Source organism: Stegastes partitus, unplaced genomic scaffold (genome assembly GCF_000690725.1).
Source record: "Stegastes partitus isolate 25-593 unplaced genomic scaffold, Stegastes_partitus-1.0.2 Scaffold1585, whole genome shotgun sequence".
Classification (NCBI taxonomy): domain Eukaryota; kingdom Metazoa; phylum Chordata; class Actinopteri; family Pomacentridae; genus Stegastes; species Stegastes partitus.
This window is the reverse complement of record NW_007579316.1, coordinates 125,527-149,346: the sequence shown is the minus strand read 5'-3', so window position 1 is coordinate 149,346 and position 23,820 is coordinate 125,527. Positions and strand designations below refer to the sequence as shown.

General features: G+C 39.1%; 1 long non-coding RNA gene across 1 annotated transcript in view; it reads left to right on the top strand.

Annotated features, from left to right (window-relative positions):
- The window catches only part of LOC103371437 (uncharacterized), a 31,573-nt gene that overhangs the window by 4,820 nt on the left and 2,933 nt on the right, over positions 1-23,820 (top strand). The window contains exon 2 of the long non-coding RNA XR_520942.1: positions 7,023-7,094. This is a non-coding gene — a long non-coding RNA (uncharacterized LOC103371437). The remainder of the gene's footprint in view (positions 1-7,022; positions 7,095-23,820) is intronic.

Below are 23,820 nucleotides of genomic sequence, written 5' to 3'. Positions count from 1 at the left end.
GCCTTAATAATTACAAATATGACTTCATTTGGACCCTTTTATTTTGTTTAATTACACATCATCTGAAAACCCATTTAACAAAACTGTTAAGGAAAGTATGAATGCAGATTGGATGGAGTGTTAATTAATTTAGTCATATAACCAACAAAATGAAATGTAACATATTAGGGATTCATGCATAAAATCAGTTTGGTGTGTTATGAGAGCGCTTTCAATGCATTTTGCAACAATACAAACATTCTATAGCGTGTATGAATGTATATATATATTTATATATAAAGTTGTTCTAAAAAAAATAACTGTCTTGGGACCGACACTGTATGAGGAAAAGTGTCCTTGCATGCACACTACAAATTTTTATGTGTGTGTGTGTGTGTGTGTGTGTGTGTGTGTTCTTAATTAGTAAGACAGATTGTGAATGTTGCTCCAATAGACACCTGACCTTACAACCTTTTCTTTTTTCATAGCAGTGCTGTAAAAACGCAGCAGAAATGCAGAACTGAATGAAAAGCCAGCTCGGCTTTTTGTCACACATACACTCTTTGCTAAAAGGTAGCGCTCTGCTGTTTTTAAGATTTATATCCGTCCATTCCACTTTCGGATTTATACCAAGTCTGCACAGTTAGAAAATACAGACAGCTAAGTTGGCGAGTCGGCTGGACTCAAACACCTACAGTCAGCAGAAAATAACCAACACTGGCCTGGTTCAGACCAGCATGGCTCAAACAAGCACTAGCACAAGCTTGTCATACCAAATTGCCATATAGTAAAACATTTATTAGCTTATCTTGTATAATGGCTTGGAAAGTAGTCTGGTAGTGTACAGCTTAGACCATCATTGCTTTAGTATCCCTACTTCCCAGTGAAACACCTCCCTCTGCCTCTCCATCCTCCTTTTTTCAAGAGGGGGAAGTGGCCCAGCTTGGCCCATGTGGACTCCTCACGCGTCCTCATCAGCGATGTGTTAAAACATCCACCAGCTTCCTATCCTGTTATAATGACACCATTATCAGCCATCAATAATGCAGACGGGGTAAGTACATGTAGCCATACTGCCCCTCGGGACTAATACAACAGACGTGAGAGCTGTTTCCCCCCGATGGCCGTGCAAAATGAGGGTTTGTTAAAGTGCATGTTTGTTTATCCTCACACCTAACCCCTTTGGTGAAAAACACACATATGGTCACTTATGTGTTCATACACACACAGGCACGGAGATGGGGCGTTATTGTAGTGTGTGTGTGTGTGTGTGTGTGTGTGTGTGTGTGTGTGTGGATGAAAAACACACATCAGACATTAGTGTAGCACAGCACTGTGTGAAAAAAAAAGCTCATACTGTAGACAAAGTAGCTGATGAGGAGCAGGCAGTGGAGAGACACCACATGCGCTCACATGCATGCATGCATTGCGCATCACACACATCACATGATCACACAGTCTGAGTGGGAGTCTTTGTGTGCTGTGTGCTGTAAGCATATAGGAGTGGAGGATGAGTGTGTGTGTGTGTGTGTGAGAGTGTGTGTGTGCGTGTGTGTGCGTGCAAGCGAGCGTGTGTGAATGTGTGCTTGTACATGCGCATGTGTGTGTTGGAATTCCTGGAGTATAGGGAGGCTGCAACAAGGTAGACTGTTGATGCTGCATGTTTTTTAGCCAGACACTGTGAGAAAGTGTGCGTCTGTGTGTGAGTGCTACTCCTACATGTTTCCATCCAGACAGAGCTACGCATCCGTGTGGGAGGGGTTATGAGAACAATGATGGGTTCTCGTCTCTCCCTCCTTGCACACGGTGTGTGTGAGCGCGTGGGAGCACATGTGTGATGACTGTGTGTGTGTATTTGTGTATTTGTGTGTGTGTGTGTGTGTGTGTGTCTGAGGAGCGATGGACTCTCACATGTGGCTGTGGACTGGAAGGTAAGCCTTCTTCTTTTTCTTTGTCTCTGTAGATTCCTTCACTCATTTGGCTACATTTGATCATGACTTGGATGTATTACAATTTTTTCATTTTTTGGTGTCTTTTTCTTTCTGTGCTCGGAGATATTAGAGTCCCAACTATCAAACTGATGGATGTTAACTGTACTCTCATTTTTCTTTGTTCACTATTGCCTGCTTTACTGTTAGCGCCCGCTAACCTTTCTCTACTTTAAGCACTTAGATACTTTGTATGCCTAAGCAGGATTGAATACATTAAAGAGATTATTGGCTCATAGTAACTCCATCATCCACACCTACCATTTGTCATGTGTCAGTTTGATGTGTGTGTATATTGGCTGTGAGCTGTGACAAACCCTCTGAGATAACGTACCCTCAGTCCCAATTTGTCGAAACGGTTTACGACAGGGTTCCCTGAGGTTACACCTTCCATTTTTCATTGTCTTCCCACGCTTGTCTCTCTCACACACAGGGAAAAAGCACACACATGCACAACCAAATGTAGCGCATATGTATGCATCCTACACTGTGGCGGCAGCATTTCCATATCAAAGATTGTCTCTCACCAAAGGAGCTGTAATGGGCGGTAAACTTTCCATTATAATTTGTTGCAGGCTAATATTAGCTGCATGACATCTGAGGACAGACAAGAATAGAGAGTGGGGAAGGAGGGGGGGGCGTCAGAAAAATTGGAAAGATCAGAGGGTGAAGGGTAAAGGGTTGTGGAGATAAAGCAAACACATATGAAAATGAAGGAAAAGGACAGAGGAATGAAAGAAACAGCACAAAGGCGTCAGGAGGAGGAGGAAAGAGAGAGTCAGTGTGGAGTATTTTCACACGCCTGGTTGCTCCCTACAGACAGCACACCCCCTCCACTCCAAACCAAAAGACACACACACACACACACACACACACACACACACACACAGAGCACATCTCTGTCCTCCCTCCCCCCAGCCCAGGCGTATGGACAGCAGGCAGGCAGGCATAGCGGCCCTTTGTTTGACATATAGCTGCACACAAAGGCATCCAGACCTGAAATAGCTCTGGAGAGCGAAGGCAGGACACACACACACACACACACACACACACACACTCTCTCTCTCTCTCTCTCTCTCTCTCTCTCTCTCTCTCTTTCTCTCTCATCAGGACCACTTCTGATTGGTTTAAACTAGACTACATGCTGATGCTGGAGACTACTACTATGATCAAACAGTGCTTTTGTTTAAATTACATTTTCATCTGTGTTTCTGATTAAAAAGAGGATTTCTGTCCTCTTTTGCACTGACGTTATTAAATACACTAATGATAACATCGCTTTCAAGAGCAGCTGTATGAGACCTTTGTTTCTCCTCAGACAAAAGAGGTGATATTGACTCTAGAGAGCACATCAGCTCGCTTTGAGACCATCCTGAGGCAATATGACTCGACTGTTGCTGGAATTCTTGTAGAGACACGACATGAGTCATTAGACTGAATGTACAGTTCTCCAGCGATCAATTTTTTTTCTGTTCCAGTTTTGTATTCGGAAACCAGAGCCGGAGCGTCTGCTGTGGGCGGTAAAAAGGATGGCTTGATGCATATGGATTCTGAGTAAAAGCAGCATTTTGCCTCCATATGGCGGAATTTTTCAGCCTGAACAATGCGGGAACATTCACAATCACAGCAGAGTACCAACCTGGGACAAACATGATTAATGCACCAGTGTGTGTTTTTTGTTTCAGATCAGTCATAGGTTAAATGTTGGGTGCATTGTTAGGGCATGAGTGCAACAGCAGCTCCTTGCGCTGAAATAAAAGAAATCATATACCCTCACTTACGCCTGTTAGCGCTCCCATGCCTCAGGGACCAGGACTGTATACAGTCTCCTGATGTCTTTTATGAAAGATTTAGCCCACTGTGACAGAGCTGGAGCAGCCATCTTTGTTTACTACCAAGAGACATTGCTTTTTTCTGCAGGAAATTGAACGAGAAACAAAAAGACAGACTGATAGACAAAGAGGGAGTGAAATATGGCAGAAGAAGAGTATCCTGCTTTTTGTTTTTTCTTTAAATAAAAAATCTACAGTAAAGGCTTCTTCCACATTTCAGGGGGATCTTTTCAATGAGATGACAAGCTTTCTGCAGGAATCTGTGGTAAATGGATTTCACACCACACTCCTCGCAACAGGGGATTTAGGGCGCTGGCGGGCAAGAGAGCAATATCTGCCACCGGAATGTCAGCACTTTCCAATCCGCCATTTGAACTGCAAAACACTGTGGAAAACACTGTACAAGACAGTTCGTGGCATTAGTCCCGCTTGGCATCATCCAATCCTAAGGAAAAAAAAAAAAAAAAAAAAAAAAACTACAAATATAAACAGCAGGCTGGTGTTTAACCATGATAAAACTGGAAATAAAACTATAAAAGACAGACATGGGTTCAGTCTGGAGGCATATGCGAAGTGTAAGGCAATTCTATTTATAAGAGCTAAAGTCTTTGTGAACATGAGGAAGCCCAATCTTGCATTTTTCAATATGGAAGTTATTACCACAGTGCCTAATCCCACACACTGTGTGTAGCTACTTAGAGAGAGAAAAAAAAGTGTGTGTGCAGGGGAGAAGGAGAAAAAGGTGAGGCTTTAATTCCAGCTGAGGATGGCAGGTATGTTAAAACCAGATAAAACGAGACATTAATTGAGTGACAGAGTTTGCTAGTGGGTTTTATCGGAGGCTGTGTGTGTGTGCGCACAGGCTTGTGAGAAAGAGAGAGGATTTATGTGTGTGGTCTTAGCGAGTCCTCGACTTGTTCTCTGTCTCTTTAATTCCGCCTTTCTCTGCTGTTTTTGGCCCCGTTTGGTGGAGTCGTGTGTCTCGGTGGGAGGCTGGAGGGTGAGGCGAGGTGAACCAGGTGCAGCCTCCATCGAGAACATCGGAATAAACGGCTGTCTGAAAAGCCTCTTGATCCCAGCAGAAACTTGAAATCAGTAAGCTTTGAAAAGGCACTCGGGGGCTTTAGATGACATACAGGTCCTTGTTTGTCACTTTTCTAAAGACTTGAATCATTTCTGTTGAGATCCGTAGATTCTCACACTGTTTGAATCACCTCACAAAAAAAGAGAGACAGAAATCAATCTTTTCAGCTATTCTTCATACAAGAATGTGTATGATTCCCAGAATCGAGTGGTAACTAGTTTGTTAGTCAATACTCAGATGCTCGTGTCTCTTCAAAGTGATGCAGTGGAAAGCTAATGCAGTGTTCTATTCAAAGCCTCGTGTGTGTCAGTGAGCAGCCTCTGCCTGATGCTTCTAGCAGAGCTGTGAGGACACATTTGCTTTCATTTGAGGAGCAGACTGAGGTAATTTTGACCAGACCCTGGAGCCTCTGTACTCATCTTTCTATTCCAATCTCTTTTTTAGGCTGCCCTAATTCTATATCCTCCTTTCTTGTGCAGGAGATGAGGGACTGTTGTAACACAAAGTACAGCATTGAGCATGACGGCAACAAAGATACATGTGAACATAATGCATCTCAAAGTGCTGTATATGTGGTGTCATTATGTGTATGTGTCTGTGTGACTTTTACTTATATAAGAATAAAGATTTGGCTTGCAAATGAGGTGAACTGGCCACTAAAATGCATTTTAATGTTATAGAAAGTTTGTGAGGTATTACATTATACATAAACCTGACAGGGATTGCCAATAACCTGTAAGCTGTGTAAACTGTTCCTTGGGTATTTTTTTTTATTTTTATTTTATTTTTTTTGTTTTAAAAAAAATAAAAACAATGTCCTGTTTGGGTTTGAATCAGTCAGATGATCTTTGCATGAGTGAGAGCAGCAGAACACATCACTGGCTGTTAAACTGAAAATATACAACACTGGGCTTATTCCTTCAAATTTGGAGGCCAAATTGAAGCACAATATATAAAAATCAAGACTAATGGGCAACTATGTTCAAAGCTTGTGCATTTGACTAACAGTTATTTTGCCTTTGATTTAAGTGAATATTGTATTCAGACTGTTGATGCTGGCAGGTTAAGGCTGGTTTCAGTTTCTGTAATTATGCATTAGTTCTTGAGTCACTGCAGCTTATTTCCAAATATATTGTATATTTTGCTATAGAGCACAACAATAGCAAGCTGTCATTTTATAATGTGCTCAAAAATTGATTAATGATTATTACTAATGACTAAATAGTGTGAAAACATTTTTATTTGATATTTTTATCATTTACTTCTATTGCATAAACTGAATGCAAAACTCCACAACCCAACACAAAACATACACATACACACTTACATCAGTATTTACAGAGAACACAAATAATTAAGACATTTTAAGGTAAATAAACCTCAAGTAAGGTGCACAACTCTGGCCCCTTCCCCCCGAAAAACATTGAAATTTATATTTAAAGAAAAATGCACCATCAGTTTAAAATATCCTGAATGAACCCAAAACTGAGTCCATCCTGTGGAGACTTGTCTCCTCCTGGCATCCCCAACGCCCTGATAACTGTCTCATCTCAAAGGAAAAACATTTGGATTCCATTTAGTCTCCCCTCATGCTCAAATCGATAGTTGTCTGCTTGGCTGTTACACCCCAACAACCTCTGCCTCCATTGGTCCAGAGGCAGCGACTGCTTTCTCCCCGAGCCAATCAATGTTGATAATCATAGCTGGGAAGCTGCAGGCCGTATAGCTGCATGATTAATGAGCTTATTATCAACGCAGAACGGACCTCATCACTGCCTCACCGCCTGAGAGAGACGCAGTCAATAGGGAGGCTGCACAGGCACGCTACAGGGACAACACACACACACACACACACACACACACACAAGGTGAATGTATATACAGCTGTAAGCTCACACACACATGCAAAATACCCGACGTCCAATGCCTATGTGCAATTGCTGACACCTTTTAAGTGATTTATTACACTGAATTAAAAACAATACAATGTCTGTATATGTGTGAGTGTGTGTGTGTGTGTGTGTGTACGTGGGTGTGAGGAGTCACAGTCCATCCTGTGTAACACACACCATTGGCCCTTTATTATTACTCTTAAAGGAAAACAAATTAATTACTTTGACATTTGCTTTCTTCCCGCAGGGCGGCCGTCAGCCTTTATTTGGAGAGCAGAGGGTTTTCTGCACTACCTGCAGCCCTGGAATCAGCTGACAGGTAGGGAATTACTGCAAATTAAACCGTTTACTGCCTTTCTACTGCCTGTTTACTGCAACGGTGTGAAGATAAAGGTCAGCTTTATTTGACTTTGATTACACTGATTTGATCAGATTGGAATTTGTTTGTGCTTCAGTTTCTTCTTTTCAAACTTAGCTGGAATCATGACCCAACCTCTGTAGAGAGAAAATAATCTATTCTAACATTTCAGTAATTAATTGCACCTTTTTATTTTTTTAAAGAGTAAGAATTAATCTTTGTCAGAGGCAGAGAGTAATGGAACTTAAAAAGAGCACAAGAGTTATCTTTTTAATTTATTTTAAATAAACAAAAATCATAAGCAAAGCTATAAATTGAGTCAAAGTAAAAAATAAAATAGAAATAAAATACATTTTAAATATATAAGTCATACTTCAATAAATTTGCTTTTTTGTAGTTTCCATTAACTAACACTAGAAGTTGTCACTCTTGTTGCCAAACAGGGCGATATCACTTTATACATCTCATGTTGTTGAGTCAGGCTGGTTCTGCTGCTGATTAGGATGGTCTTGTGGCCGGCAGCGTGGGGCAGCAGCAAATGATCGCTCTGGAAACTCATGTGACTCAGCTGAAATGCTGCATAGAAGCTATTTAAGGGTTACGCTGACATTTGAAATTGTCCTTTTATTCTCAAAAAGTAACACTAACAAGCCACCTCAGGGACACTCAGAGAGGTGTGTGTGGGATGTGTTCACTGTCCGATTAAAAGAAAAATCAACCTGACTGCAGTCAAGCTGGAAGTGAAAAATTCATTTAGTCCCTTGCTTTCCTGATTAAATAAAAAAATAAAAGTAGAAGCATTTATTTGGTAATTCTTCCGACACAGCGTATCCAATTTGGACATATGATCAAAAAGTAACAGATGCTGCTGGTAACTTCTCTCCTCTTATAAGGTTATAAAGCACAGATAAATGAGCTAGTATGTACACAGAAAACTGAAAAGCGTCAAATGCTGTTGTAAATTACAGTCAAAATTCATGTAAAATCATGTCAAATAAAGACACGAAGTACCACGATGAACAATATTATTTCAATCTTTTCATTGATTATTTTATAATTACATAAATTTAGCCCTCTAACAGAAATACATCTGCTTTTTAAACTCGCTCTGGATCAATTACTTCACACATCCACTGTATTTACAATTTGAACATATTTTTATTGTTACATTATGTGAATCTCAGTTTAAGCACTGGGTCAATCATCTTTCATGAAGAAAAAGGCCTGTTTTGAACTTTCTCACAGTGAATTTATTTAGATAATCTATTTTTTTTATGTTACATTTTTTCTTAAATACATAAGTTATACCAAAAACTACAAAATCAAATGTTGAAATACAGAGTTTTAGAAAGTAACAATATTTTACAGTTTGTTGAACCAACGGCTTCCTGTTTAAAAACTTAAGAGGTAAACTCAATAAGTAATCAAGAAGACTAAAATAAAAAACCTAAAATGTTTTGCCTAAAGCAAATCCTTTTTAACTGGTTACATGTGTCCAGAGCATGGCCAGATTTACAACTAATATGTGGCCTACAACAACAACTTCTGTGCCGAAACCAAAGTCAACATGTCTTAGATTGTTGTAATCGGATTAAATACTGCTTTTTCTGGGAACATGTTCCACATCAGGACAACACAGACACAGAGTAGATTTTAACACAGGATATCTCACAGGGCCCCACCACAAGATGGGGCCCGTCAGTTAGTGTGGAATTCAGGACCCACCTGAGTTGCTGCTGCAATTTAGTGGTGCAAGTAACTGAACAACAAGAACAGCTACACACATTTGTAGCTGCTTAAACTGCTTAACAGATGGCTTTTGGGCCACTTGTTGGGCTTCTGCTTGAAATGGTCTCAGCTGATAGATGAAGTATTGAGATGTGGCTCTGAAATACATGAAGAGTTCATTTACAAAAACAGATAACTCCATTTTTGTAGATTTTCAGAAAATCTATTTTTTTGTTGTTTGCTTGAGATAATATCAATCGAACAGAAGTTGAGCGGATTTGACTCAGTAGAAATGACACAACAAAAACAGAGATAACTGAAGTTTGATTGATGTTGTCTCAGGTAGACGATGGAAAAGTGGGTTTTCTGAAGCTTTGCGAAGATGGAGTTATCTGTTTTTGCCAATGAACTCTTCACATATAACACACCATCATTTCCTGTCTACATACAATGGGTGTTCAGCAACTGTAGCAGCCAAACAGAACAATTTACAAGAAATTTGCAGAAGTTAAAAATAAAAGGATTCCTTCATATTTTTAGCAAAAAGTCGTGATTTTTTTTTCATTGATTCTGTGTTCTCCAAATTAGGTTAATCTACTAAACTGTTTCCCCACTTACAATGTACTAACAAATGTAATCACACGATATATTAGATTTAGAGAAAAAGTTGTTCTTTTTTCTATCTTTTTTGAAAGAATGAAACAACACGTTCCATCAGAGTTAGCAGGAAGTGGTCGGGAGAGAAAGTAGGCTAACAAAACACATAACTGGGGTGGCCAAAAGTCCAAAGTCCTGTTTATGGTTAACTGAAGAAAAGAAAGTCCTTTCTACGTTTGGCGAAAGTCGGTGGTTTTGATTAAATATAAATAGCATTTCTGTGTTATAATCCAGACCAAGCACTGCCAGCGCTTCGATTGATCATGGTCAGTCAACATTTTACTGACTTATTATAACATTTCCTCATTTTACTATTGGTATCCAATATTTTCTTGCTGTCACTAGCATAATGCATAGAATTATTTTGTGGGAGAGAATATAAATCTGTTCAATTTTTCTGCCATCAACTGACCCTGTTAACTGCAGCAGCATGTACAAGATGCAAACATACACACCCTGAGTATGTCCTGACTTCTTCACCAAGTTGTGACCTACATAGCACTGCGGCCTCTCGCTGAGATGCACGTCTCCACGTATATAGTATGAAAATTGAATTTGTCAGCCAGCTGAGGTGCAAAGCCTGAGCATGTCCGGCTGTCCTCTGGTGTGGCCACTCACAGGAAGTCTCTGGCTGTCAGTCTGTCCATTCAGCAAATCTCACCCCAGTGGAATCGCTCTCCTTCCTCTCTCTTTTTTCTTTCATTAGCACGCACACACACACACACACACACACACATACTCCCTCGGGAGCTTGGCAGACATCCTACTCAGTTAACTAGAGGGATAAGGAAACTGTTGGCCACACTGCGCGGCTCTCAAGGACCGCCATAGCAACCCCTTTTTTTCCTGCAAATAATCCTGCGCCTTCACTCTTACGCCTCAAAGTTCTCACTTTATTGACAAAATCTCCTCTAAATATACAACAAACTTGCTCATAAAGACGAGGAGATAAAGCTCTTGTGTCTGAGAATGTTTTAATTAGTTTAGAGTTCTGGGTTGGATTCAATCTGATAATCCTGCCTCTGCTTGTGTGCACCTGCTTAGTAGCCACGAGTCACTGTATTCAATTTGCATTCACACTCTTTGAGGTATTTAGCAAATAATTGTATAAATGCATCAATATAATTTCGGTTGCGCTGCTCGCACATCCCGCTACTTGTGTGATTAATCATTTATTCACTATCTGACTTCATTTTTCTTCCATCATTTTCGCATTAGGATTAATATAACAAGAGCTCTCTCCTTCACCTGGCTCAATCAACTAAGCTATATTTCAGTCTTATTACAGATCTTATCATTTAATGTGGCCTGGAAATGACTCCAGCCACGGTGCAGCCTAAAGGTAGCTCCCTCCGATTTAAATTACTCTGCGGGATGGATTATAAAAGTGACACACATTTTAGGACGCCAAGTCTCTGAGTTCACATTGGAGCTAATTAGGAAAAGCAACAATTTAGTAGGTGCTGGTAATTCGGCACCACTGGCTCTGCAGATGACAACTCAATTTGATGCTACTGCACACAGCAAGAGATGGGAGGGAGAGGCAGAGATGATGGGGCGGCTCTGGAAAGCCAGATATTACATTTCATGGCCGTTCTATGTGTGTGTGCAGACTGTCTTCCCTTCTTTGCTTCCTTTTCATCCATCCTAACCTTGTCTCATTCTTTCTCCACCTCTTCATCTGTCTCATAGCCGTCATGCTACTTGCATCCCTCCCTGTCTTCCTTCCTGTCTCTCTCCATCTTCCCTTCTGTCTATCCGTGGATGCCAGCTGGTTCAGAGCTGCTGCGAGGTGCCAAGCCTGCCAAACATCCAGTCTAGAGTCACTCTCTCTTTCCCCCCCTCCTCTCTGCAGCTGCAATACAATAGCTCCCCCATCATGAAATTATCAGCGGCTCCACGGCCTCACCTTGCTATTACGTGACACGCCACTTTGTTATATTGTGCCTCTTACTTGCAGGCACAGGTGGCAGTAATGTTGTTGCACTGGGGCTTTGAACACTGCAATACCGAACCTGAAAAGGGGCAGAAAAACAGCCAGAACAGAGAATCACAATAGCACAAAATTACAAACTGATGCTTAAGGATTGATTTCATCAAACAGAAATAAGCAGGGTGTAAACTGAAAGGGTTTTCATGATGCAACACAAAGACAGTGTAAGAGGAAATGGCCAATGTAGAAAGATCCAAACCAACAATGACTTAACTCAGCCTGTCTGTGGCTCTCAGTCCCAAGTACCGACTAGAAATAGACCAATGCGTCTTGTAAAACAGCTTTCATAAGCAAAGTTTCATATAATAGGAAGCTTAGTAATTTCACTAAACAGCTGTAGACTCTGTTGCTTTCAGTGGCGTATTGGAGTTTTACTGTATTGTGTACAACAGGATATCTAAAAAAAAAAACATATTTTATAACCTCTTTGTATGGTCTGCATGCAAAACTTTATCTGCACATTAACTAGTAGCTACAGTGATAAAGGTAAATATAGATAAGTACAAAGTACCATTGCCCCTTAAAATATAACTGAGTAGAATTATTACATAAATGTAGCATGAAATGGATGTTTTCAAAGTACAAGAACCTCAAAACTGTTCTTAAGTGCCGCCCTTTTGTGAATGTATTTAGTTACATTATATCCATCTCCATATATTAAAGCTTAATTACCCATACAGACAACTTAGAACTCTGTATTTAAGCATATTTAATGAACTGCACCGTGTTATGATCACTCGCAGAATTCAGGACTTGCGATGCATACTGCTCTGTACTGTATTTTATGCTATGTTTATGTTCACATCTTTTGTCATGTTCTTATGTTCTATGTCCACTTCTTATCACACTGCCTAAGCTTGCACTTTGGAATGTTCCATTTTTATGTCTATATTTTTAGTACCATAGTTAGCACTCTGCACAACCTATGAAGAGGCAGCCCTGTTTCTGATTCAACCACAGTCTTTTCCTAACTTTAACCAAAACATGACCTACACAGAGGAGGAAGGATGCAAACCTCGGTCTCATTTGTCGAAGTGTTGGGCTTTACACACCCGCCTCCCATCCATGCACCTTTACAAACTCTTACAAGAACATAGCTGTCTCTCGATTAGAAATGCAGATGAATTGCAAGAATCACATCTTTGAAAAAGTTTTCAGCAAACTAATTAGTGTTTGAATGTCATTCTAAGCAGTCAGGGTTGACTGAATATATAAGTCTTGTAAAAAAAAAACCTTCTCAAATATGTCTGAAATTTCCTAACACAGCAGGTCGCTATAGATTTTATCAAAGGTTACTAAACAAATAAGGAAACACTAGATTTCTAGGGCACTAGTTTTGGATTTTTACACATTTTGTTACAAAGTAATTCTGACAGCTGCACAGTGTTCTGATGGATGAGGGGACTGAAACCAAATAAACTGCAGGAACATGTCAGCAAAGTGCAACAGTGTGGCTCACTGATGTGTTTTTAATAGTTTCTGGACAACAGTGAAGCTCAGTGGCACGGAGGAATAAGACAGATCAGGCTCCGATGCACACACAATATTTGTTAGAAGGATCAAGTCATTGTTAGTTTTGGTCTTTTTGTGGAATTTGTTGACAATAAGGAAAATATCAAATCTCATTCTTTAAAGAAGGGTTTTGTGGGTACGTGTACCTGTGGTTTAAGCATGTGTGTTCCTGTAGCTTGCTCTGAGCCACAGAGACTGTGATAGCAGCCCATGCAGAGCGACAGACACAGACCAGTGGCTTCTTCTAATGAGCAGACTGTTGTTGGTCTGCCGTGGGGACCCTGCTTCAGGGCTGGCACACCCTACAAGATTTTATGAACTAATTAAGCACTAAAAGTTGCCTTCTTAAAGAAGAAAGTCAAGATTTACACAGAGCTCAAAGAAAACTACTGGGAAAGAGAGAAAAAAAAATGCAATTTACATCCTTTTTTTAAAATTTGCGTTCAGATACAGTCCGTTAAGGGCTGGTTTAATTTGGACTGTCTAGCAGTATAGAAAGTACAGAAAGAAACAATTTCCTATTTATAGGCATTAATTATCCTTCCTGCTGCTCTGCCAATGTCCTGATGGACCTCGAGATACTGTCATCTTTACTTTGGAAAGCAAATGTGAATCCTTGCCGTGCTGGTTTACAGACATTCAGTCTGGAGACACATAGCCGGGAGACTCAGTACCAGTTGTTCCCTGTGAAACTTTCAAAGGGTGACTTGCATGCTTTGTTGCATGCATACCGGATGTATTGTCACTCAGCTGGGGCTGTAAACCACTAATTACTTTCATTATCAATTTAATTTGGAGATTAGTTTCCTAACTAATCACAGTTTAGCTGATTAAATGTAAGAAAATTGGTTAAAAAAAAAAAAAAGTTCTACTAAAATGCCCTACTGCTCAAGATGACGTCCAACTAACGGTCCAAAACCCACATTTCTGTTCACTTCACCATGACATATGCTCATGACTGATGAATCCGGTTTGTTCATACAGTATGTTGCAAATACAGTTTCACATTCTTTCTTTTTTTTTTCTTTCATAACAATGACTACTTTTTTCCCCTTTCCACCATATCACATGGTCTTCATCAACTGATGGAGCTGGATAGTTGCCATGGACATAGATATACTGAACTTACTTGCAGTCTCAATTGCTGCATTGTACTTAGATTATGGGTTAGAATAGATTTGATTACAACATTCAGTTAAATGAATAAAGAATAAAGAATTGAAAGATTTATTTATCTTTTCATGATATGACTTAGTGAATACTTTGTTTCATAATGAATGTTGTTTTCTATCGGGTTTTTGTAGATTGTTGGACTGATCTTGATTTTAAAAAAGAGACACAACTTAACAAGTCTTTAGTTTTAGAGGTGTTTTAAGAGCACGTCTCCATATGCTCATTTTTCATTTTTCAGAAGCTTCTCAGCATTAAAAGTCTGTGGTGCTGTAGACGACACTGAACTCACTATAAATAAACAGAAAAGATACGGAGCAAGAAAAGATACAATCAGAAAAGTAGCTTTTCAGTGAGAACAGATGATGTCAGACACTGACTGCTGAATTGATCTGTGTGTGATAGTGTTTTTTTTTTTCATTGTTTGCTAATTTAAAATTCTTTTTACATCAAACTCACCTATGTAAGAACACAAGTATAAAAGATTTAAAAATGAACTAAAACAATATGCTTTTAGGTATGAGGCCCTGGTTTGTTTTTATACATCCCCTTCGGATACAGTTATCTAAAAAGATGTTGCTTTGAAAAATAATTGTTTCTTAAAAAAAATAAAAAAAATAATTAAAATTAAAAATTAAAAAAGGGGGGAAAAAAACTGTTGAATTGTTCTCTTAAAATGACTTCTAATGTAAACAGCTTAACTTCACCGAAAAGTCTATTCTTAGTTTTTGTGACCTGGAGATTTGATGCTTCCACATCACACGCTTCTGGCTAAAAACTAATTGTGATGTCACAAAATGCGTCTTGTACATCCACATGGTAAACCAAGATTTAAGATGAGCACAGAGAAACTTTCCTCCGTCAGCAGCCTTCTGGTGTCAGCTCAGCTCATCATGACAACGTTTTTTTTTGGTGAAAGTTAGAGGGAATTTGGTCTGAGATCAAGCTCTGTCACTACATTTTAAACATGCTGTATCAGTCACTTCAACATGGGGATTGCTCCAAATTCCTAGATCCTATTAGATCATGCTTGTCAAAGGAGTCAAATTTTGCATTTCCCAGGCTACACAAGCTTTAAATGCAGCTTCGTCAATCACCAAATCAGCTAAATTTGCCGCTCATATAGCTGCAACTTTAGGATGACCGCAACTTTAACTGTACAGCTCCTTTCAAACGTCTATCAGTGGAGCTCACCTCCACTTTCCCCCTTGCCCTGGGAATCCGGAGAGACGTTAGATTGGCAGGCTGGGCTGCTGTCAGCATCATCTCTGTCACCTGTCCTGCTCGGCAGCCAGCTGCTCCTCCTGTGATAAGACTGGAGTTTATTCTGGGGCTGAAAATACTGGACTCAATCTGGCCGTCTGCCGATCGCTCAGCCTCTCTGTCTGTCTCCTCACAAACTGCAGCCCATATTTCTCACTGTCAGTCAGCCGGAGCCCAGGCTAGAATAGGTTGTTTGTAAAATCTCTTTTGTTGGTTTTTAAATGTATATATTTTTGAGAGAAATAGCTTCAGTTTTAGTTGTACAATTCTGCCTCTAGTAACAGAATAATCTGGTGATGGAATTGATTCACACACACACACAAAAATTAAACGAGGAAAACATCTGCTCAAGCAATGAAAAGAACTTAAAAATGGGGGTAAACCTAAATCAAAAGACTGTGATTATACAGAGCATACATTTAATTTTTATATATATATATTTTTAAAAAAGAATGCGACTTAATGACTGACTGAATGCAGAATCCCTGTCGCTGTGCTCATTTCTCAGAAGTGTCAGCCACCTTCATCTCCTCATTTCCCTCCTGCTCCTTATGAAATGAATGATGTTAAATCAATGATGCCAATGTCAGGCGCTGTCTGAATGACTGATCTAAATAAAATGGGCAAGGCTCCATTAGGAAACAAAAAGCTTGCTTTTATCCAGCAGCAGGCTGAGTCTAATTCTCTCCCCGTCTCTTTCTTTCCCACCCTCTCTCTATGTAGTGCAGAGTAAGCACAGCTGTCTGAAAGCAGCGTGAAGGATGGACGCCTCTAACAGGAGCCGGGGGAGAGGAGGGGAGGCGGGGAGGCATGAGCCCAGGGGAGAGCAGTGTTAACTGGGTGTGGCTTTTTGGCCACACGGAGAGAAGCTGTGGCCAAGCTGCAGCGCACTGAGCAGAACAAGAATCAAAACTCCTCTGCTGCCTTTTATGTTAAATTATTATCGGAGGAAGCTAAAAGAGTATGAAACATTTTATAAATACACATTCTTGATGTTAAAAGATCAAAATTAACTACATATGTATAGCCCATAGTCATGACCCGATGCCACACACCTCAGCTTTTATAGTCTGAGCTAGTTATGATATGCTTCTATTTAAGAAGGCCCTTAACTTAACATTCTGCCCAAAAGACTGAAATCTTGAAAGCATTTTGTCCATTGGTGAAGTCTAGCATACAGTGATTCAAACGTGTGTGCCCCTCCAGACACAGCAAAAAACAAGAATTTACGGGTTTTCTATACTCACTGTTATTACAAAGTAAAGAACTGTTGTTGCTGTGCTGTTGGTAGCTTAAAGTGGTTTACATCGTTTGGATCACGAGGCTTTATGCTTTTAAACAAGGTCTAGTTTCAGGATGGTGTCTTACAAAATACAGCAGTAAAATTTTGCAATAAATAAATAAATAAATCCCAAAACTAAAATACATCAGGAATCACAGAAAACACAAAACTCAGTAATTTATACCTACATTAAAGCACAACACACACACACACACACACACACACACACACACAGCAAGTTAGATACAATGCACAATTTAGAAACAATGAGTCAACAAAAGTATTGCAAACTGTGAAACACCAGATCATTCTTGACTGCATGACTGATCTTCACCCACCTGTGTCTGCCAGGTATCTTCTCTATATACTTACATAAAACTAAACTGTCTCCCAGTTATGTTTAGGTGCTAGATAGCTGCTGACTAGATAACATTCAGAGACAAATGCAACATCACATTTGTAAACTGCAGTCTATAATTTAGACCACAAAATGGGAAAATATCACAGTGGAATCTTTTTGTGTTGAACAGAACACCATCTTCCTTCTGCAAAATCAGATATTTTGGTATAGCTAAGTTCATTGTTTTTGAACAAATTACTAATTTGGCAGCTGCCAAATGATTAAATTGACATTTCCTCAGTGCACAATCCAGATGCAACTGCATTTCCTTTAAAAGGTGTTTGCTGTTGCAGTTTGGTTGTAAAGAAAAGATCAATTGATCTGTTTATAGTTTTGTGGGTAAAAAGTTCTGAATGTCCACATGAAAATTACCTCTGAGCATTTTCATTGTACAATTACATATTATTGTAAAAAGGTTAGTTATTGTTGCTGCTTGTGAGCAACAAGTAACACAACAACTTAAATGTGAAAAGATAATGATTATATATAGAACTATTTGCAGCAACAGGCCCTGCTGATTCCAAATGTATTTATGTTTGTTGTTGCAACCTTGCTCACCATTTTAATTTGTTCTTAATTTTTATTCAGGAATATATCATATAAGCCAGAAGTATTTTATTTCCAATAGGTCACTTAATGAGTTTATAACTCATAAACCCTGTTGAGGACCAGAAGCTCTGGAGGAGAAGCAAACTGACAGTGTTTTAATGTCAGAGACAGCAGTTCTCACCCCAGGCTGCTGTGGACTGTAAATGCTGCAGCTGCTGTGTCAATGATACATACTGTCTATTGTATGTGTTACACTGTATATAACATTTATAGCTCAGGTTCAAGGTCAGTTTTCATTCTGATTTGTTACAACTTGGCAGTAGTGAAAGAAGTTTTCCTTTACATTAAAACGTCAAAGTAAAATAACACTACCAGAAGTAAGAATCTTCCATCCAAAATCTTACTTAAGTAGAAGTTCAGTGGTATTAGCAAGAACCTGTTTTCTAAAATTTTAAACGTGAAACTTTAAAGGAATTAACTCCCCAGTGTGTTATTATTTTAGTGTATTAATATTGTGGATGTAATACTGGGTTTGTGCAATATATCATTGTAGTTAGTTTTATGCTGCAGGACAATTAAATCTAAAGCAATAACTCAGACATTAGAAATGATATTTTATCAATATAATGTAATGTGTTTATATATAGTAATTGCTATATACTGTCCCAATGGTGTGCGTTAGTGTGTGTGTGTGTGTGTGTGTGTGTGTGTGTGTGTACTATAGTTTCCTCTGAAATTGAGCACATTAGATGGAAAAAGTAGCATGAAATGAAAATAAATGCGGTGTTTAAATTAACACAGTTAATTCCCACCACTGCATCATGGATCTTATGTTTTTGACAACATTTTTGATCACTGTGATTCTGACTTTTTTCACAAATTCAGATAAAACCCTGAATATTTTTTTCAAAGGCAACTTGATTGAAGTGGTTAAAATATGTCTTTATTTGTTTACTTATGTATTGATGCATTTGAAAAAGGGGGAAAAAATAAAAAAAGTGAATGATTAAAAACTAATAACCAATCAGCCTGATCAGACCTCTGTTCGAGCAGGTTTAGTGTAGTCAGCCAGACTACAGGAAAACCTTCACACTTAAAATTAAATTCTGGATATTCGTAAGTTAAATAACAAAAAAATGTTACAAACATTATTTATTAGGTAAAATGTTTAAATGCTATGCAGTATAATCAGTTGTGCTGAATTTAAATAATATTTTAGTTGGGGGTGAAACTGAAAGTGAGGGTACCAGATAGGTCAGTGATAACCTCATTGCAGGGGAAAGCGGTCGCACAAAGCTGCAGCTTAAGTACAGCAGGAAGCATCAAACCCTCAGAGCCTGTCTTCTGCTTCCATACTTGCCCTGTTGGCCACAATTATGAAAAACAAGACCCAAACTGTAATAAACCATATTAAGAGGTTTGCTTAAGGTCATTCTTCTTTGCCAGAACACATTTTCAGGAAGTGTCAAAAATTATCTTCAACTGTGTCGGTCTGTCTTTGTGAGGAAAAAATCCTCAGTATTGACGGCCTTCAGTCAGACTGTAGCAGGTTAAACATGCTGAAGCTGATGTAGAGGAGGTTACAATAGTTGAAAGCTTTTGATTTTGACTTTCAGAGCAGGAACAGAACAGTATATGCTTTGTTAAGCTCAAAGAGGTTCTGATCCACCACCACAGAGAAAGAAATATCTGAATAAACAGACAGTTTGCACGTTCACTGCCCTAAACTCACAAAATCAGTGAATACAAATAAATACAAATGAAACACTACGCGATTCAAATCCACATGTAAACTTGTTTCATATTCAGACAAAAAGACGTATTGCCAGGATTAAAAACGTGACAGAAATACGTTCAAACAGCGATGGAGATCTAAGCATTGCAGAAGCATTACTAGATGCCTACATTTCACTGTAAAAGACATGAATGATTTATTTATTCCTGTGTCACCCTTTTGCAATGGATGTATAAGATAAGCATAATCCTCACCTTGAGAATACATTTTTTCTTTAATTCCTCTGATGTTCCGGTGTCGGTCATCATGCCAGAGGTGTCTGCTAAGCAAAATATTACGATGAATGAAACTGCAGATGAAACCAGCAGGGGGTCTGTCGGCCCTGTACACAGAGGTGCTGAGCGGGTTTTTCCCCCTTATGGGATTCAATCAGGAGTCGTCACAGACAGACAGACAGACAGACAGACAGACAGACAGAAGGAGTCAGTCAGTGAGGGAGTCCTGATAAGATGAGGCTGGAGTGGGTTCAGACAGACAATATGGGGCGATATGGAGGTGTCAGGTACAGGGAATTGTTAAAGAGAGATCAGACAAGCAGTAGTATCAGCTGTTAAAAATAACCTGATAACATTAAGCTGCTGCTTGCATAGACATGTTAATTAATCAGTAGTAAATATATAAAACAGTGTAGATGGGGCCAGTTTCCAGAATTTGTAGAATTGCTTTTGGTGCTTCAAGTATATTTTTATATCAATATTTCTACTACTTTCACTAAAGTAAAATTTGAATTTAGTGCCTTTACTTGGAATTAAATTTTGTTTTTATTTTTTTGTTTGTTTTGTTTTGTGATATTGCTACTTTTTTTTAAAAGTACGGCAAAAGATCTGATGACTTCTTTCACCACTGAGTGATTCCATTTTTTTCCCAATTTCCATATTTTATAAATATTAAAACTCCATATATTAAAATCCACCCATCCATCCATCCATTCATCCATTATCTATAGGTTAATCTAGTTAATCTTCACTAGGGTTGTGGGAGCTGGAGTCTATCCCAGCCGACTCAGGGTTAAGGCGGAGGACAGCCTGGACAGGTTGCCAGTCTATCACACGGCCACAATTCATTTTAATTTTAAATTAAAATGAATGATTTCTTTTTTTTTTTAAAGACTTATTTTTCACCGTGATGAGGAAACTGCATGGTGGGGATTGTTTTTGTTGCAATACTGTGACAAGTGACAAAAAAAAATGTAATTTCTTTTAATGCATCTATGATTTAAAGACTTACTAGAGGCCAAAACACTACAAAGGAGTTTGTAATAGTACGAGGAAGATCAGATCATAGCCATGTCATTCATTGTTTCATTTAGATGACACACACTTTTACTATCTAACCTCCACACCCTTATTTTCTGCCTCTCTGCAGTCCATACATGGCTTTGAACTCTCACATTGTGATACATCAAGGTGAATAGGAATATTTGTACTTTAATGTTTGTTTAAATCCTGCTGTTGGTGTTTGTCTTTATTGGCCCAGAGAATCAACAAGTAGATGAAGAAATATGTTGTCAACTTCTTTGAATCGTCTGCACAGTGGGGTACAGAGCTGTATCAAGGCCTGGTGTGGAAACCAAAGACCCATCCAGATGAGAGAGGAGATCTAGCTGACTCCCAGGTTCAGCATGTCGAGGCTACTGAGAGATCAATTCTGACATTTAGAGGAAGCCAACAAGGATGTCAGAGATTTGGTGTAATGTGGTTGGAAGGAGTAGCTGTGAGGAAGACTGAACAGGGGCTGAGAGAGAGTTCTCCCCACTGGTGATGCAAGAAACGAATCATAATGGGAAGGATTTGCTGTGTATATATATATATATATACAGACTGGACCTCCATACATATAGTCTAAGTAGCTGAAGATAGACTTGTTAGTGCATTAAACACAATAGAAATTAATCAAAGCCTTTAATCCAGTGCCCAAAACCTTGAAACTCAGATCCATGTTTTCACCTTTTCTGAAGCTGTGATGCACTCTCTCTGTATTTGAATTCACCCAAACACACACACACACACACACACACACACACACACACACACACACACACACGCACACACACACACACACAGCTTTCTCCAGCTCATAATCCCTCAGGCTAGTTTTGATTGTAACTTAAATCTTTGTGCTCTTTCCCGCTGANCATAATCCCTCAGGCTAGTTTTGATTGTAACTTAAATCTTTGTGCTCTTTCCCGCTGAAAAAAAAAATCTAAAACCTTTGGTTCTGAAGTGAACTAAACTGTGAGGCCGAGCAGCTGGGTGGGTTTTCTTCTCCTCCACATTCTGCACCTTTTTTCCTTCTTCCTCACCGAAGTGTTTCTATCTTTCCATTATGCGCAGTGACATTCTTTGTCTGAAGGACACTGGCATTCAGCCAAGTGCTTCCGCTGGGCCGGCCCAGCCATTTAATTGAAACCGTAAAAGAACTTTCTTTTGGCACAAAAGCCCTTATGTGGGCTTTGTCGCAATTAGATTGACCAGAAAGGCCAGCGAACCTGATAAAAAGGGATTAGGAGAAATGTATTGCTGGGATATTATGTTGAGTGTGACACGGCAGCTTGTGGAAGAATTAGCAAAGGCCTGACCTGTCCTGGGTTGGCCAGGCAGAAGGACAAACCAATGATTAATGAAGTGGTCAAAGGCTACGCTTAAAACTCAATTTCACAACAAGAGCTGTGGAACATTGTGAACAGCGGTCTTACTCAGCAGCACACGTGGTACAGTAAACCGCCTCCCCCTCCAGCCGTCCAGCACAGCACTCTGAAGCAGCTGGGTGCAACTTCATTATGTCAAGGTGCACAGTTTAGTCAACAAGGCTGCAGGCAGACACTGAGCAGGAAGTATGCCTGGACTTCTGCTTCTCTCTGCACAGAAATATTGGAAATATTTTAAGCTCTTTTTGCCTCATTGATCTTTAACTGAAGCTGGTGATTTGCATCAGGGACTAACTGCCTGTAGCATGATGGGAACTAAGTGTTTTACCTGGTTAGCATGTCCATATGGTGTTTTTTATATGTTAGGAGATGTACCATGAGTAAAACAAACAGTCAGCACCATGGCTGAGCATTTTTACACTTAAAAGTGTTCCAATAGCCATCACAGAAACACTGATTAGCATGTTTTACCCTGTAAGTTCTGTCGCTTGAAGAAAAAAGAAGCAATAATTCCACTGTATACTACCTGCTCACAACTGTACAGGTGCCATATTCCACATGCGCATCGGTATTTTAAAAAAATGTTTTTTCTACAATGTCTTAAATAAGCTTTTTTCTATTCATATATGAAAAAACTAAAACATAATTTAAGCACTGGCAGCATCAGGGTAAACAATAAGCCTAATGCCATGTTGACCAATCAGAAGCCTGGGGGGAAAAAAAACTAAACAATTACTGATTCTGGTAGGCTATCAATAACTGAACATCGAGTAGGGAGGGGATCATGTATGTGCAAAGTAGACTTTTTATTCATTTTTTGTATGTAAACATGTACAAAGTCCTGTTTGCATGAACACTATGTTAGCCACCTTTGCCTTTGTGCAAAATCTCCTCTGTAAAAAAATAGGATCACAATCTACATGTCAACACGGAATGTCTTTGTGGTGGAGTTTCCCAAAAGTTCAATTATTCAGTGACCTAAAGCTGTGTTTTATGGGCAAAAATGGTCAAAACATATCAAAAAAGCTCGATTTTTAAAAATGCCTATGTGTGGACGAGGTCTTCAATATGACTAAAAAGACAAATGTCTCTCTCAGCAGTTGATGGAGTTCAATAGATATAGAATAGCTTGCATTCATTTGCTGGTCAGAAACACCACAAATGTGTTTCTCATGAACGCCTGGATGTGCATTTGTAGTAACTTGCCATTAGGGCGTCATTTGCCACATGAACTTCAGTATTAATACCTTTAAAATGTAATGATGTGGGCAAGGATAACACTATTAATGCATATATATATATTTCTTTTTATTTATTTTATTTTTTAAAATCAATTCCCATATTACTTCTTATGAAATACTGTATTACAGTATTTAAAATGTTCATCAGTACCTGGAAATTTGCAGATTCAATCCCAAAACTGAGACTAAATTCGTCAAAGTGAAACAAAAAACAGCCTCTCTCTTATAATCACTGTTGAGGCCTTTAATCTGCAATGTTGATTCTTCAGTTCAAATCTTGTTGTTTTAAGGATAGCCTGGCTGTCATCTTTCCAATTCCCAATCTTCCCAAGCTCATGGACTCCTGTGTTAGGACAGACTGAGGTCCTCGAGGCCAGTCAGTCAAAAAGGAATAGTTTAAAATGAATAGATGATGAATATTAGAGATAGATTTGTACATATACATATACA